This window comes from Mycena indigotica, assembly GCF_014461135.1.
Source record: "Mycena indigotica strain 171206Taipei chromosome Unknown Mind.scaff0007, whole genome shotgun sequence".
Lineage (NCBI taxonomy): Eukaryota > Fungi > Basidiomycota > Agaricomycetes > Agaricales > Mycenaceae > Mycena > Mycena indigotica.
Window position 1 is genome coordinate 4,103,834 of NW_023503006.1, and position 16,859 is coordinate 4,120,692.

The following is a 16,859-nucleotide window of genomic DNA, read 5'->3' on the forward strand; positions in this document are numbered from 1 at the left end:
ACACACACGATAAGGAATTACTCGCTATCTTCGATGCGTTTACTCACTGGCATCAATATCTTGAAGGCGCCCCGATTCCGGTCGATGTGGTCACCGATCACAAGAACCTTGAGTATTTTTCTACTACCAAGGTTCTAACTCGGCGCCAGGTACGCTGGTCCGAGTATCTTTGTCGTTTTAACATGACAATCCGATTCCGCCCGGGTAAACTTGGGGGTAAGCCTGATGCGTTAACTAGACGATGGGACGTCTACCCAAAAGAGGGGGATAATTCCTATGGAAAATTGAATCCGCAAAATTTTCGCCCTATTTTCACGTCTGAACAACTCAACGCCTCTCTCCGCGCTACCTTCCTTGAAGAACCTGTGCTCCGTGCCTCCGTCATTCTGGATGTCAAGAAGCTTCACGACGACATCCGCGCTCACATCAATGACGATCCCGCTGCCGTCTCCGGCCTTTCCGCCGCGAAATCTGGCAACTCATCGCGCTGGAAACTCGATGACACTGGTCTCTTACGCTATGACGATCGAATCTGGGTACCACTCGTCTCCGGTACGTCTCCGGAGTTGCGACTCACTGTACTCCGACATCATCACGACCATATTCTCTCCGGTCACTTTGGCCAAAATCGTACTCTCGCTCTTGTCCGACGCGAATACACTTGGCCAGAACTCAGAACCTTCGTCAAGGACTACTGTGCATCTTGTATCACGTGCAAGCGCAACAAGAAGCCAAGGCATCGACCTTATGGTCTGCTGAAGCCTCTCTCCGTTCCTCTCCGTCCTTGGGATTCTATCTCTATGGACTTCATTGAGCAGCTCCCCACATCCGGTGAATTCGATACCATTCTAGTCATCGTTGATCGTGCCTCAAAACAGGTCATTCTGATTCCGTGCGACACTCACATTTCGTCTCCGGAGCTCGCTCGACTTTTCCTTATTCACGTCTTCTCGAAACACGGAGTCCCATCCCACGTCACTTCTGACTGCGGAAAGGAATTCGTGTCCTCTTTCTTCCGTTCCCTTGGAGAACTACTCAGCATGGAACTCCATTACACTTCGGGTTATCATCCTTCTGCTGATGGGCAAACGGAGCGCATGAACCAAACTGTTGAGCAATATATTCGCATCTATTGTTCTTACCAACAGGATGATTGGCACGAGCTACTGCCGATCGCGGAGTTCGCACTCAATAATGCTCCTAACGCTTCTACTGGCATATCACCCTTCTTCGCGAACAAAGGCTACGATCCCTCTATTACGATTCATCCAGAGCGTGATGTGGCTAATGTTTATGCAAAGGACTACGTCGTCGATCTCCAAGAGCTGCACGAGTTCCTCAAGGAACAGATCAAGTACGCTCAGGAGCAATTCAAAGAGACTGCGGACCGGAAATGCATTCCGGATCCGTCTCCGTCTATTGGTGACGAAGTCTTTATTTCGACCAAGTATATCAAGACCAAGCGTCCGACTCCGAAGTTCTCGGAAACGCACTTTGGTCCCTTCGAGGTCATCGGAAAGCCCAGTGCTGCGTCCTATCAAGTCCGTCTCCCGAAATCTCTTGCTCAAGTTCATCCCGTTTTTCACATTTCCCAAATCGAAATCCACACGCCCAACAAATTCCCTGGTCGCGAAGAGCCACCTCCTGCGGCAATTGAAGTCGATGGAGAAGAACACTTCGAAATTAAACAAATCGTTGACTCCAAGATTGATCGTCGTTTCAAGGGTCCGGCTCGACTCCGCTACCTGGTCAAATGGCTTGGTTACGAGAACACTGATGAACAATTCACTTGGGTTGGTGCACCTGACTTGGAAGCTGAAGAATACATCGAATCCTTCCATCGTCAATACCCCAACAAGCCTAAGTTGGATTAACGTCACTCAACTCAATCTCACTCCGTTCCGGATTTTCGAGATAAGGAATCTATAATTCTATTTACATTATACATCTAATATGGTCTTCTTTTCGATTCCGCCCCGAGGCGTCTCCGACTCCGCTACTCGGCTCTTCCCTTTCCCTTATCAGTCTTTGCCGGGGGCTCCTCGTCCACATCCATTGCATCCACATCAATTACTTCCCGCTCTCACGGCGGACAACATCAAGTCCCTTGGCTGATGTGTCGACGCCGTCCTTTTCCACTCCATAGGGTGCTTTGTATAAACAAAGCACCCTATGATTTTTCTAAGTCTTTTACTTAATGTGAATCATAGTATATAAAATCCAATCATTCTTTTGCACACTTTTTTGCACCGATGCCACAATGATGTGACATCGTCACGGTCACGGTGCCAAGCCCGCGGCTTTGCTATGCTCGGACCGAAAGCTGTTGACATGGATGAAGAAGGAACTATTATCACTTATCAATCTCCCCCCCCCCCATCTTCCTCTCAACCACCATGGCAAGCTCTAGTAATGCCCCAACCTATATGGAATTAGAACCAGATCCTAAAGAAAACAAGGAATATTACAGAGTTTGCACCTGTATTTCTAAAGATTGCAGATCAAAAGTCTGGATGTCAGCTGATGGCTCTTTGCGCAGAGGGCAGTGGCTCCATAGGTCAACAGTTTCTAAGCACACAAAAGCAGATGCAGAATATGAGGCTCAACAAAATCAGGTACCCTTTCAACTTAAATAGTATAATTTAAATAGAACTAACTCTGTTTTAGCAACCTTCTCAGGCTCAGCCTGCTGTACCACAGACTCAGCCTACTATACCCAGTGCTCAAGCTGAGTATGTGCAACCTGCTGCTCTGCAAATTGCACAAGGTGGCCCAACTGGTAAGCTTATATTGAATGAATGCAGGATATAGCTAAATTTTTTAAAAAGTATCTTCTAAGCAGAGAATTCAGTTTCTAGCAAGTTCCCTGGCTTCTTGGCTGCACCTTGTTTCTGGTGTTAGCAGGGAGACAAGTAGCCGTGTATTGAAAGTTCTTAACATTCTTATCCACCTTACAGCTCAGGATAACGCAGCATCACCTCAGCAATATAATGTTCCAACAGATGTTCGAACTGCAATAGGTCATTTATCTATAGAGCCTACAATTGTCCGCAGTATCTGCTGTCCAAAATGCTTCCGTGCCTATTCAATACAGGATCTTCCTCAGACATGTCTTGCCCGAAATGGAAACACTACATGTTCTACACCTCTCTGGACAGAACGTCAAACACGTGGTGGACCAAAGATTGTCCCACGGCGCTTATATAGTACACAGACCTTTTCAACATTTCTAGAACATTTTTTAGGCCGTCCTGGAATGGAAGAGCTTCTTAGCAAATCTGTTCATCATCAGCCAGATCCCTCTGGGCGCATGCACTCTATCTGGGATAGCCCAGCATGGAAGAGTCTTCCTAATGACTTTACATCCAAGCCACACAATCTTGTCTTTAGCTTTTATGTAGATTGGTTCAACCCATTCCTAAACAAGATTGCAGGGAAGAAGGCCTCATGTGGTGCTATTATAGCAGTTTGTTTAAACTTGCCTTATGAGCTCTGGCACTTGACAGGCAATGCATACTTTGCTGGGATTACTCCACCACCTCATGAACCAACAGTTGACACTGTTAATGGTCTTATGGAGACACCTGTTAAGGAGTTTGTTGACATGTGGCAAGGAAAATGCTTACGGACATTCAATCATCCTGTTGAGGGCATCTACTATCGGGCGGCTGTACTCTGTGCCTTAGGGGATCTTCTAGCTCTTGCAAAGTTTTTAGGAGCTGCAGGGCTTGCTTCCTTAAAGAACTTCTGTTTTCTGTGCAAGCTTCCTAGAAATGAGATCACTCGCACAGATTATCAAAACTTTATTCTCAGAAAAGGTTCAGAGGCTCGTCTTGCAGCATATAAGCATCTTATTGCTAAAACTAAACGGGAGCGGGAGCAGATAGTCCGTGATGAAGGTCATCGATTTTCAGCACTTCATTTTCTAGAATATCGTGATCCTATCAAGCATACTACCTTGGGTATCATGCATGGATGGCTTGAAGGAGTTGTGCAACATCATTGCAGGTTGAAATGGGGAATTGGAAATTCTGTTCAAAATAAAGAAGCTGCAGATAATTCAGGAGATGATGATGATATGATGGATATAGATGAAATAGATGTTCAAGAAGAAATTGAAGGACTAGGTTTAGTTGAACTTTTTGCAGGCTCTTCACAGGTCCCCCAAGGAGTATCTGAGACAGAGCAAACTGAGATAGCATATGATCCTGCAGAAGAAGAGGGGGAAGAGGACCAAAATGAGGAGGGGGTATATGAGAGTGAGAAACCTCCTCATACAATTTTTACCAAGGTAGTATCTGGTTTTACCTTTTATCTTTTATTTATTTAATTTACTATACAGGATTTTGGAATGCCTAAATTTCATGAAGGTCTTGCAGGTGTGGTACTGCCATCCTATCTTGACCAAATTCCCCTCAATCTTGGAGAAAAAACACATGGGAAATTGAAGGCTGACAATTGGTTTGTTGCCATCACTATTGATTTCCCCTTGATTGTCCCAGAGATATTCAGCTGTGGTCCATCAGAACGCAGAATCTTTGATACAAAGCTCCTTGAGAACTTGACAGATCTAGTTGCTGCAACAAATCTTCTATTTTCATATTCAGTCACTCCAGCTGAAGCTGACAAATTTATGGAATACTACGTGCACTATCTGGAAACATCTCAGGACCTCTTCCCAGGACTTAGTACACGGCCCAATCATCATTTTGCACTTCATTATGGTGCTCAACTAAAGTGGTGGGGCCCTCTTGTTCAACTTGCTGAGTTTCTGTATGAAACTCATAATGGGACCCTTCAAAAAATCAAGACTAATAATCACATGTGTATGTTTTTTTTTAAAAAAAAAATAGACTATTTTAATAATAAATAGGGAAAATGGATCTCACTATGCTTCGCCAGATTTGTAGACAAGGCCGATTAGTTGCTGCCATGCATGATAGTATCAAGATCAGCCAGCCTGACTCTGATCCAGCAGTTGCTGAGGCTATGGAGATCCTTGCCCCACAGCCAGCCAGTCCTGTTCCTTTAGAGCCTCATAGTATTCCTGTTGAGGAGCAAAGTGCTTACCGCCATCAGGCTATTCAACTTGATAATACTATCTACAGCCTCTTGCTTCACTATCATAACACCCACTATAGTGCATCCTTCATTTCACAGGCTGATTATGGATTTGAGGCATTAGAAGCTGGTCTCAAAGCATTTCCTTCTAGGGCTTTACCACTTAAGACTTTTCATCATAAAAGTCGTGTTTTTTCTACCTACCAGAAGCACCACGGAAATAGCTCAATCTCATACAAGAACCCACAGACAGGGCAGAAGGATTTTGCTTTTATTCAAGCAATATTTACAATGCTTCTACATGACAAGCTCTTCACATTTGTTCTGGCTCAGCCTCACCAAGCATTGTCTCCTGAAGATGAAGCCAAGACTCCTTATGCTTCTCATCCTGGTCTTGCATGCTTCTTAAGATATTCTTCACCACAGACACCCTGCCCATTGGTGGTCATAGAACCACAGCATATCATTTCCCATTTGGCCTACCACCGTCGTCCTGCTGGAACATTTGGAATTATGAAGGAGTTTACAATATTTGTAGATTCCTTGCATCGTGGCCGAACTTGACTAGGGTGATGTACATAATATTACTAGCAATAGTTTTTCTAAACAGAATTTCTCATGTGATAAAATTTTGAAAAAATAACTTATGTACAACCAAATTTCTTATTTTCTTACCCAGCGCGGCTTATCTGAGCAGATGGCTGCTGTGCGCCGACTGACCCGGCCGCCCCCGGCTCCTCCAAGGCTCTAAGCCCAAGCACAACCGCCACGCGCTGACGGCCAACGCGTGATCATCTCCTCCTCTGGGCCTGGCCCTGGTGGACCTACTCCATCGTCATCACCGCGTCGGTTGCAGTGTCCAAGCCCGCGGGATGGCAGACCGTGGGCGACCAACGTGGCAGACAAGTGTGGCTGTGAAGAACACGGCCATGGTGCTAGAGACTATAGCAGCCCGAATAGGGCCTTGAGGAGCAGGCCGGCCGCTGGCATTATCGACCTTGAGGATTCGGTGCTCGCGGGGTCGCCCGGAATTTGATGTCCGTCGCTCGCAGCGCTGATGACTAGCCCACACGGCCACTCGACAACAGCCAGCGCCACACGATTCTGCATCCCGCCGCGTGTAGGCAAAACATATGCTTGACCCAATCCATCCCCGATCGCTATGCGCCAGGGCCGAGGGGCGGAGCAGGAAGAAGTGGTGGGCCTGACAACCTGGGGCATATGCGTGGCAGTTGCTCCCTGCCGCACCACGATCCCGCATCCCACTGCGAATACGCCGCCCGCCCGTCGCTTGTAAGCCTCTCGTAGCGTGGGCGTCGGCGTGCTCGGACGGCTCTGCTTAATTAAGCCCGACCCGCATGTCCGTTAACGCCGTGACAGCGGGGACTTGGTGGTGGCTGGGCAGACTGTTTTTGCGTAGAAGTCACGTTCCCGTGACTTCTACGCAAAAACGGTAAACGGGGAGTGCGAAGGGTTGGGTTTGCGCATCAAATCGGCGGCGAAGGATAACCGCGTGAGAATCCCAGAGGGACCGCTCCGCTGGTAATAAGAGGATATCTGCAGGGGTGAGCCAAATCGAGTCGCCCAGACACTGGCATATACTTGACGCGTGAATAACAGCAGGGCCAGGGCTGTCCGTCCCGTAATTGGCTCAGCCATAGCGCGGCCACGCGGCCACGCGAACGCCGACCGCCGACCGCCCGGCGAGCACCAAGTGGGTTTTGGTCATACGCCGGGGCGCTTTCGAGTCGCTGCGCTCGGCCGGCCTACTCCACACGCGCCTCCTGTATACTGCATCGGTTGGCGCCAAGTTCAGACACCGGTGGTGCGGGGGCTGCCCAGAGTCGTTAATCTTGCATTCGAGGATTGAAGATGTTGCGACGTTTAGATTACGATGTGAGTGCATGTGATCTGTGTGTGTGACACGCGTTACTTATCTGCTTGACGATGTAACCTCATGTCGGGTCTTTGTGGTGAGTTTCTTTGTCTCTCAACGTTTACACCCAGCTGAAACATTTGTCAGCATCTCTTTTCTTTCATGGACCACCAACACCACCACTACTACAACGACGGCGTTGCACAGTCCCGATGGGCTGATGCTCCGGACCCCAACCAACCTTCCGGTCGATTCCATCCACACTCCCAGCCTGCCGATCCGTACTACGCATCCCAACCATTCGACTATCAGGGCCACTCATCACAGTATACCGACAACTACTCCCCCGCAATTCGACTACCAGCACTACAACAACTACGAATCATCTCAGCCAGTTTACGATAGTGGTCATATCGAAATCCCGCCAAACGTTGCCGATGCGATGAACAACAACCCTGACCTCGCGGCTTGGATGGCCAGCATGCGATTGTCTCATCAAAATGAGCTCGACCGCCAGTACCAACAACAGCAGGCATTCTTCAATCACCAGCAGCAGCAGACGGAGGCACTCTACCAGCAACAATTTCAGCAGCGCTATCACCAGATGAATGGGGAGTATTCCGAGATGGCGGCGCAGCGCGACGCGGCCTACGCACAGGCTCAAGCGGCCTTCGACCAGGCTTCGCGGTACTTTTTTTTTTCATCTTCTTCTCGTTGTCTTATCATTACCTCCAGTGCCCAAAGACAACCACCACCAATGGCCTCGGCCCCGGCTCCAGCTCCAGCGCCAACCCCAGCCCAAGCCCCGCCGAGCAAGAAGACCAAGTCGAAGTCAAAAGGCAAGAAGTCAAAAGGAGCCACATCGTACGTCCTCCTGGAGCAACCCCCATTCTCGTTGTTCTAATCAAAATTATAGTGCTTCAACATCTCCGCCACAAGCTCATTCTACAGCACCACCTCAGTCATCCTCGAAGGGGTCTGCTCGACCGTCGTCAAACACGTCACCTCCTCCCCCCACTGCCACTCCTGCCTCCCAATCCACAACTGGCACTGCCCCAACTGCTCCGGCGGCAGGAAAGTCTGCGACAAAGGCAAAGCGTGCCCGTAAGCCGGCAGAGCACCAAATTTTGAAGAAGGAGCTGGAAAAAGAAACCGATCCATTCAAGGTAATCTATCGAATTTACACAAATCCCTCGACTGATTTACTGGCTATAGAAAGGGTTTTATCTTCACATTCGGTTCCTCTGGGGCAACCTGGAGTCTGCTTCGGCACCAACTTCAGCAACCCAAGATGTCGTTGAAGCCTTCAATCGTCGATTCAGAGGCTATTCTGTCAAAGAAATGTCACAAATTGGTATGCATGGATCAAAAAATTTCGTTGAAATCACTGATGTGAGGGTGCGTATCTGAGCTTCCCTGTGTTATGATGATAACTAACTCTTGCAGCTTGGTATCCTCCCATCTGTTGCTGCCCGTTCTTCAAGTCAGATCCTCAAGAAGTTCTCGCAGCTCGGCGACACTGCAAAACTTCGCCATTTGCGGAAACTTGGCACGGTTTGGCATCATGCAATGGGCACCCGACTTCGAGCAACCAGCTGATTCACTTTACAATTCAACAATGCGCATTGCTGCTGTCGACACATATCGGCTGATGATCGCCAGCGCTGCCTACGACTTCCTCAACATTCTTGATACCTCATACATCGGCTCGATCGAATTTATGAACAATTTGTTCAATCACTTCATTTTCCATCATATGCGCGAGAAGTGGGCAAAGGAGATTTGAAGTCCTGGTGCAATGTTATATCCGTGCCGACTCCGGCATCCGTCTCCGATATCCGTCTCCGGTATTTGGTTTTTACGCAATGAAGATTTACTGAGCGTTTCCAATTACTCCGACTTATGATCTATGCAATCATCTATGCCTTGTTCCTCGTATGCAACTCCTCTTCTACTTTACTTGACTTTGTTCTAATCTTGTTACTTACTTTGTTATACCTTATTCCGTTTCCGTTACTTCTCGTACTATAAATACTTTGATGTATTATCACGTACTTCAGTTTGTAAATTAACGTTGCTGGTCTCTATCACTACGGACATTAATGTATTTTCCGCCCCAGAAAATGCACAGAAAATTTGAAATGTTCTGAAGATCTTCTGAAGATTTTCCGAGGATTTTCTGTCACGGAAAATTTGGAATTTTCCATCAATCTTCTGAGAATCTTCTGGAAATTTTCCGTGTCAGAAGATTTCTAATCTTCTGCCACAGAAATTTTTCAGAAAATGTAGCCCTCGGATCTGTGATCCGAGCAATGACATTTTCTCTGGCATACAAGTTAGCTATGAAGGCAATCAGTCGGCATACTTAATCAAATCCTCCATTTGCTGCAATTACATTACATTGACCCGCAATGAGTATAATACATGGCATACAATACTTTGCACATGTATGCTCTTTCATACTAGCACCCCATCCACAGCCTTTGGACTCTCCAGAGCTCCACCACCTATGTGCCAGCCATCTCTTCCACCGCGACGACCATGAACCTACTCGATGACGACTTGGGAGAGTGCGCGTCTTCAACCCCTGTCACTGTTGGATATCAAGCTGAGCATCAAGTTCAGAATCCACTCACAGTTTGACAACTACGACTTTCCTCGTTGCGCCAGCAGCAGGCATCGTCCCAGCTCTGTCTCAAACAATTGTATGGCGCTACTGTACTAACACACGGCGTGGCCGCTGGCAGCAACAAGGCTGCACGTTGCTGGCCAGGCCAGGTGGGTCTCTTTGTGCAGCACATTGGTTTGAGCTGGGCGGGGCGGGGAAAGCATAGGTTATGGCGGGCGATGGTAGTTTCGGACTTTGTTCCTAACTTGATGGTTGACTTACTTATGTCCCAGTTTTGCACTCGCGCGGGCCATCCCTCTTATCTAGCAATGGTGAGCGGCCTCAAGTTGTATTTCGCCATTGTCGTCGGCTTACCTCATGCTGCAGCCGAAGGGATGCTGTCATTCTTGCAGACTTCGCATTGGGCTTTCAAACTGTGGATGTGGTTCTGCGAGCGGGCTTCTTGAGCCACTATTCATGGATGCTGACGTCTTTATGCTGCTTCGTCGGGATACCGAACTCCGATTTACGGAGGGAGGGCGGTTGTCGACTTTGAGGAGGACGTTTTGGCCGCCAAGGTGCGCGCGTTCCTGCTGTTTATCCTACTCCTCGATGCTGATCTTGTTTATTCATCGAATTCTCGCAGAGTCGAGAGGGCGCGCGAGCGATTGATGGGAGGGTGGTTTCTCCGAGATGGAGATGTGTTTGCCCTGGGTCGATTCGGCGAGCTTCTGCCAGCAGAATGGCGTCGTTTTGGCGAGAGAGGGCGGCTGCAGTCGTTGCCAAAGTTATTCCGGCCCCAAAAGTGCGAATTCTTGCTCTGCAGTCGATATTTGTCCTTGCTGACCTTGCTTGCAGCTTGCTTTGCGACTTGTCACCCTGTAAAGCTCGCAGTCGCGCGAGACAGCGCCCGGCGGTGGGCCGGAGGGCGACCGGGCGGATAGAGCCGCTTGCATGAGGTCGATTCGGCCACTTGCTGCTGGGGCAAGCGGCTTCGTTTTGCGAGAAATGGTGGCGGGACTTGGTTCTGGTTGCCGTTTGACACGCTGTTGCCGTTATTGACCGGGAGGGCGAGTTGGGAGGTTGCGCGGGCCAGCGGGACCTTTCTTCCGTCCAGCACGAATCCCGCGGCATCGAAAGCATCTTTGCACGCTGGTAGTTTCAGAAATAGTGAGCTTCTCGTTCCCAACTCAATGCTTGACTTACTTATGTCGCAGTTGTTCACTCGCGCTGTCCATCCTGAGATGTCGTGCTAACATTCGCCAGGGCCAATCTGTGGAATCTACACAATAGTCAGCAAATGCATTGTTTCCCGCAATTCAACTAACCGGCCAGCGTTGCTGTTTTGCGGCGACTGGTCTTGCCGCTTCGGGCTGGTTTTCCCCCCAGCCTGGGCCACCGCGTCGATCAAGCGGACCTTTGCCAAATGGCGCAGAAGCTACGGCCTAAAGTAAGTTTGTGCAGGTAAACTGACAGGAATTTCAGACTTACCTGCTCGTTTCAGGCTGCGACGGCCGAGCCAAAGTGGCCCGTTTGAACGTTCGGCTCGTCCCGTAGCATGACTCAGTACTTGTCGCGCCAGAGCTTGCCGGCCCGCGCGGGCGAAAATGACGGCTACCCAACGTGTGAGTCAGAGTTCGGCGCTGCCGGGGTCCTGGGCCGCAGAGTCTGGGGTTGCTGCTAGTTGTTAAGCTCCAACGAGTTGTAGACGGAGAACGGCTTGTTTGCGGGCCGTGGGCGACAATGGCTGCTGGTGGGATGTGGCGGAAGTGGAAGGGAAAGGCCGGTTAACGGGCACGTGTGATCGGCGAGCCCAGTCCGGCCGGTTCCCCCCATTTTCTTCAAACGTGTTTCCTTGCCCTGGCGGCGAACACTGGGCCTAACGAGCCCAGAAACTTTGCGCGGTCAGAACCTGTTTTGCGGGTCAAGCTCGGTGTCTGGTTGGCCAACCTGGTGGTGAGTGCTGGCTTGCGGGTATGGAGTTTACTTCGTGCTCGTCCCTGACCGTTAACCAGCTTTGGAGGGCGGCTGCAGTCGTCGCCAAAGATGTTCCCGCCCCAAAGGTGCGTGTTTTTGCTATCCAGCCGCTATTTGTCCATGTTGACCTCGCTTGCAGCTTGTTTGCGACTTGTCGCCCCGTAAAGCTCGTAGCGCCGGCGATTGGGCCGGAGAGCGGCTGGGCGGATGGAGCCGCTCGCGTTGGGTCGATTCGGCCACTTCAAGCGGCTTCGTTTGGCGGGTAATGGTGGTGGGACTTGCCGTTTGACGCGCTGTTGCCGTTATTGAAGAGGAGCGCGTACCAGTGCCCGTAGGTCGTTTGAATGCAATGGTAAGTTTGATATTGGCGCTGTGGTGTTGTGCTAAATTTCTGGTTAGTGCGAGCTCTTGTAGGGTACTGAGGTACTTGGTCGTCGTGACGACGAGCAGGCCGCAAGCGCCACTGGCGAAGGCCAAGTCTGCTTGTGACAGAAACATGTATGTGACAGTGTTACGACAGTGTTACACTGTTTCAAAACACTGATTATATAATCATGGTCGGCCGTCGCTTGATCTGGTGGGACATGAGACATGAGTGATTAACAAAGCATTGACTGAGGATATTGACTTGGGAAGGTGGGATGTCGACTGCACGGCCGCATAAGCGAGTGAAGAAAGATGGCGAACTCTCAGTCTTGCTCAGGGAAAAGAAGGAAAGTCGTACATGTCGTAAGACTCCGAATGGTCTTTTATAGTGGTCACTTTGGGGAAATATCCCCCCCCGCCATATATGTGTACATTTTTTTCGCATTTAGCACGATTTTTCCTGTATTTCTCGGTGGATTTGACTGTAACTGACCATGATAATATAAAATTATATGTGTTACTTCTATAAGGCATTTCCAATTTAAAAAAAGTTACATGCTTGGACTTATGTGGCATTTATTAATGATTGCCTTTTTTGGTTAAACTTTTAAAAGCTATTAGAAAAGAAACAATAGTCACTGTATTCTATATTTTTGTTTAGCTGTGACAGATCATGACAGTACATAACAATTTGCACAGGCCACTGTCTGCAGACAGGGTTTAATAACTACTATTAACTCCAAGACTTGTCTAGTAGCCTTGAAATTGGAGGCATTTCTGTATCAATTCAAGAGATATCCAGGCTACTTACTGTCAATTGAACCTAATTAAGCGGGCAGTGAGCCAAGGCTCAGTATCTGCCTTAGACAGACCGAAATTTGGGTCAATCCATTGTCAATAGTCTTGGTGATGTGTAAATGAGGTTTGGCTAGGAATGCTATAATAGCCTATTAGGCCCTGGGGTGATGAACCAGTTCAGCCACTGGGGTTATGCAGAAAAGTCGTGCCATGTTGCGGAAAAGTTGTACTGTCAAAATAAATATGTCGCTGAGTCAGCCTGAGTGTCCCCGCACCTTTTCTGCTAATGGTGTAACAAAATCTATTGCGCTACCCAAATTATGCAGAAAAATCATGCAAAACACAAAATTTGTGACAATACCTGGTGGGGAATATTTCCCCAAAGTGACCAGTATAGGTCTTTAGGGCAGGCTCATGTTGAAAGTGATAACATTTTTGAAACAAATAATAGTTGTGTTGGTTGTGTGGCGGGAAGAGCAGACATGAGCTTGCCACTGACAAGTTTCATGAGTGCCTTGTAGGTTGGGAATCTTGGGATGGGCGAAGAGCTAGTTGACAAGCCCAGCATGAGCGGACACTCTTGCCAATCAGTAGGCTTGTAGTCAGTGATACATTTGCAAATATAGTCACCAAGGTAGTTGCCGATGGCACGGGCGCATGGGGATTGTTGGTTGTTGAGGATGGAGGTGGAAGAAAGGGCGCAGAGGAGCAGATGGGGAGAAGAAGAGTATGAAGAAGAGTATATTTTTCTACTGCTATTACAGAGGTTTATATAGTGTGTGTATTTCACCTGTTAATCCCACTCTCACCCACATATTAGAGGCACCACCCACATGTGGTGGTGCCTCTAACATGAAGAGATGGTGTTCAAATCCCTATGCTGTGATAGTTAGAGTAATAATTCTGCTACAAATGCAATAATTCTTGAGGCTCTGGACTTGTAAGACTCGTGCCCATCTACAGGTGTCTATACTGCAATATCTGCTATAATTCTGAGCCTTATCTGCTATAAATGAGAAACAATTTCTTGATTAGTATCTTTCAAACATGAATGCCATATAGGGTAGGTCAGTTACCAAAAAAGGAAATTGCATTCGAGAGAACCAATACGGGGGGTCCCGGAAGTATAAAACGGGGGGCATGAGAATAGTGGAGATGAGGGCGACCACGAATTGGGTCTGGACAAAGACACCGACCCCATGCACGGCACCTCTCGCAGCTAGTGCAATGTGCAACATCTGGGTTATAGCCCAAAAGTGCAATGCATAACATGTGGGCTATTCTTATATCTTGATATATTATATTAGGGGAAGATGATATGACTAATATAAGATTATATATAAGAAGGTAAATCACCTTTTCTTCAGGCCAATGATTTGATATGTAATATTATGGATGTCAGGGGAACCCCGCCCTGGCCTCCTTCGGACCCTCCGAACGCATCCAAGGCGCATCCGACCGGCGCCCCTCGGACGCTCCGACCCATCCCGACCATCGTCCACGGCCTCCTTCGCCCGCACAATCACCGATCCGTCAAGACCCTCCCAACGATCACCTTGGGACACGGCTTGCTTCATTGCTGCTCTTTGTGCATCCACCAGAAACTTCGCAAAAGCGAGCCAAGTCCTCCTCCGTTGATCCCTCATCTTCATCCATGGTCACCAGCACATTGTCGTTGTCTGATGTGTTGCAGCAGGGGCAGCCATTCATGCATGTGACCGTGTTCTCATGGTCTGCAAATGGAAGCTCATCTCCGAGGTCGACCTCCCACGGGATGCTCATGGCTAGCTTCTTGGATGGGCGTGAATCTGAAGCATCTGTCAAGATGTGATCTTCTGAGTTCAGTGAGGGCTGAGACACACCGTTGATGGTGTCTTGAGATGTCGAGAAGATGCCAGGATAGGCACTTGCACCATTGGCCTGGCTAGCACGCTTCCGTTTGGTCGATTTGGGCATGTCGCGTTGTGTTGGGCGGACCTGTGACCACGGGTGACGTGTGATGATGTGTGACAAATCATCACGTGGATAGGCGGTCCGACCCGGACCGGCGACAAAATTTTGCTTGTTCTCAAATATTATATTTGAAGTAACACCAGATTTGAGACCTAACTTTTATTCTATGGACCTTTAGCTTCTCTTTCCATATGTTTTCAAGTTTCTAGCCCTACCCCTGTCAGCACTATCAGAGCGCATCACTGGTGATCCAATCAGCTTAAGTAAAGGTGCGGGGTTCCCACGCTCCCTACCTTATTGACAAAACTCAGCAATAGAGAAGCGCCAATACAATTCCCGGAGAGTTTATACTCGTTGGATCAGGACTAACTGCCTTAAACCCTCTGAGTTGTCTCGAGTCAGGAACTAACTGCCTTAAACTCTCGACCAGCAACCAAAACCCAATAAAACAGCAACCGGAACTCTTGTATTCAGCAACCAAAACCCTCAACCAATAATCCTTCCGACGCGATGATACTATTTCGAAAGAGCTAGCAAGATAGATTGACGAGCTAGATCCCCAGATCCACCTAGTAAAGCGGGGCAGTCCGTGGATCTGCCAAATACAAAACAGAGATATAAATACTAAACAGAAATTGATAGAATCAGGGAAAATCATGAGTAAGAAAAGTAGTCTATGTGCATAATTGTATAGGTATCATTTTGCCATATGGCCCAGAGTCGAAAATCCAGGTCCAGATGACTGGTATCGCGTGTATTGGTGTTGTTATATCCCCTCCATCTTCGGACGCTCCGAGGTTATCCTTGGAGCGCAACAGGGTTTTTACGCGATGAAGGTATCTGAGCGTTTCCCTTCAAACAGTTAATCTGCACGCAGACTCTCTTGGACCTGTTCGGACCCTCCGACCATCAACTCGGATCTTTACCCATTTGGACTTGCGTTTGTTTACTTATATCCTTTAGGCATTCGCCTTGTTTCCTTTGCCTCGTGTATGTCTTCTCGTTCCCCTTACTTACTATGCCTTTGTACTTATCCCGCAGGGAGATCCTGCGGACCTCATCAGATCTCCCTGCGAGGTCATATGCCTTATGTTTACTTACCACTTAGTATAAATACTCGTACTCTACGATCCTGTACTTCAGTTTCGCTATTAACGTTTCTTGCCTCGCTCTCCACTCTCGTCTGACTCCTCCCCACGTTCAAAGCCTTATCGCCCTCGGCTTTTCCGAACGTATCCGCAGGAGTTCACGTATTTGTTCAGACTTGCTTTCGGCCTGCAAGACGTGTAGTCGCTCACTCCGATATAGTGTTGTGATAGCCACTCGGTTCTGCTTCGGATTTTCCGTTACTTCCTTTGGGTTCTTGCACGGCACTTAACAGGTGTCAATGACCTGTGTAAATCTTCCGTGTTCACAACCATCTAGTTTTGCTTGTGAAGTATCCCTCGATCTTAAGTAGGATAAGTTGATAGCTCGGCTTCCCAGCTCTCGATTGACACCCATAACTCGTATCTTGTGCATATGGCCTCAGCGGTGGTTGTCCCAACTCTCCTGACACATTTCCAATGTTCAGATGATCAGTTCCTCAACAGTGTCTTAGAGTCGCCATTGATCGCAGGTCCAGGCCCCCAATCTATTGAGTTGGTTTCTCCCATTTAACCGTCCCTTGACACTCTCGATCCTCCAGCAAGATCCGAAACCACCTTCCAATGATGTCAGTCGTCGATACCAACAGAGATAGGGGTGTCCCTTATCTAGGACAAGTTGATCTCTAGCCTCCAGTGCGCGCCAAACCAAATATGCCTTTTAGTTTACATTCCCTTTGGGTATTTTGCATAGAATTGGATAGATCCCAGCGAGAAACGGGCTCTGCATGAGCTTTTCCTAGTCAAGATTTTGGAATCACTGAACGCGATTTGATAGATTTTGACTGGTTCTTTGACAGATAACTCCCTAGTTGACCATTGTCAACTCTAAGACGTGCGCTGAGCAACGAAATCGACAAAAATAGTCGTTTCCTAGTCTGTCCCAGACTGCGGCTTATCACCGAGGATGGCCCGACACCAGCGCCGCAGCGGACGGGGCCGGGTCTTATCCGTGACATCACCCCCCTCCTTAGGAACGGCTTGTCTCGAGTCGGCATGGCTTGGTTGCCCCGGTTTCTCGGGTTCTTTGACTTTAGCTTGTTCTTCCAATCACAAATTCTATCTAGCCCATAAG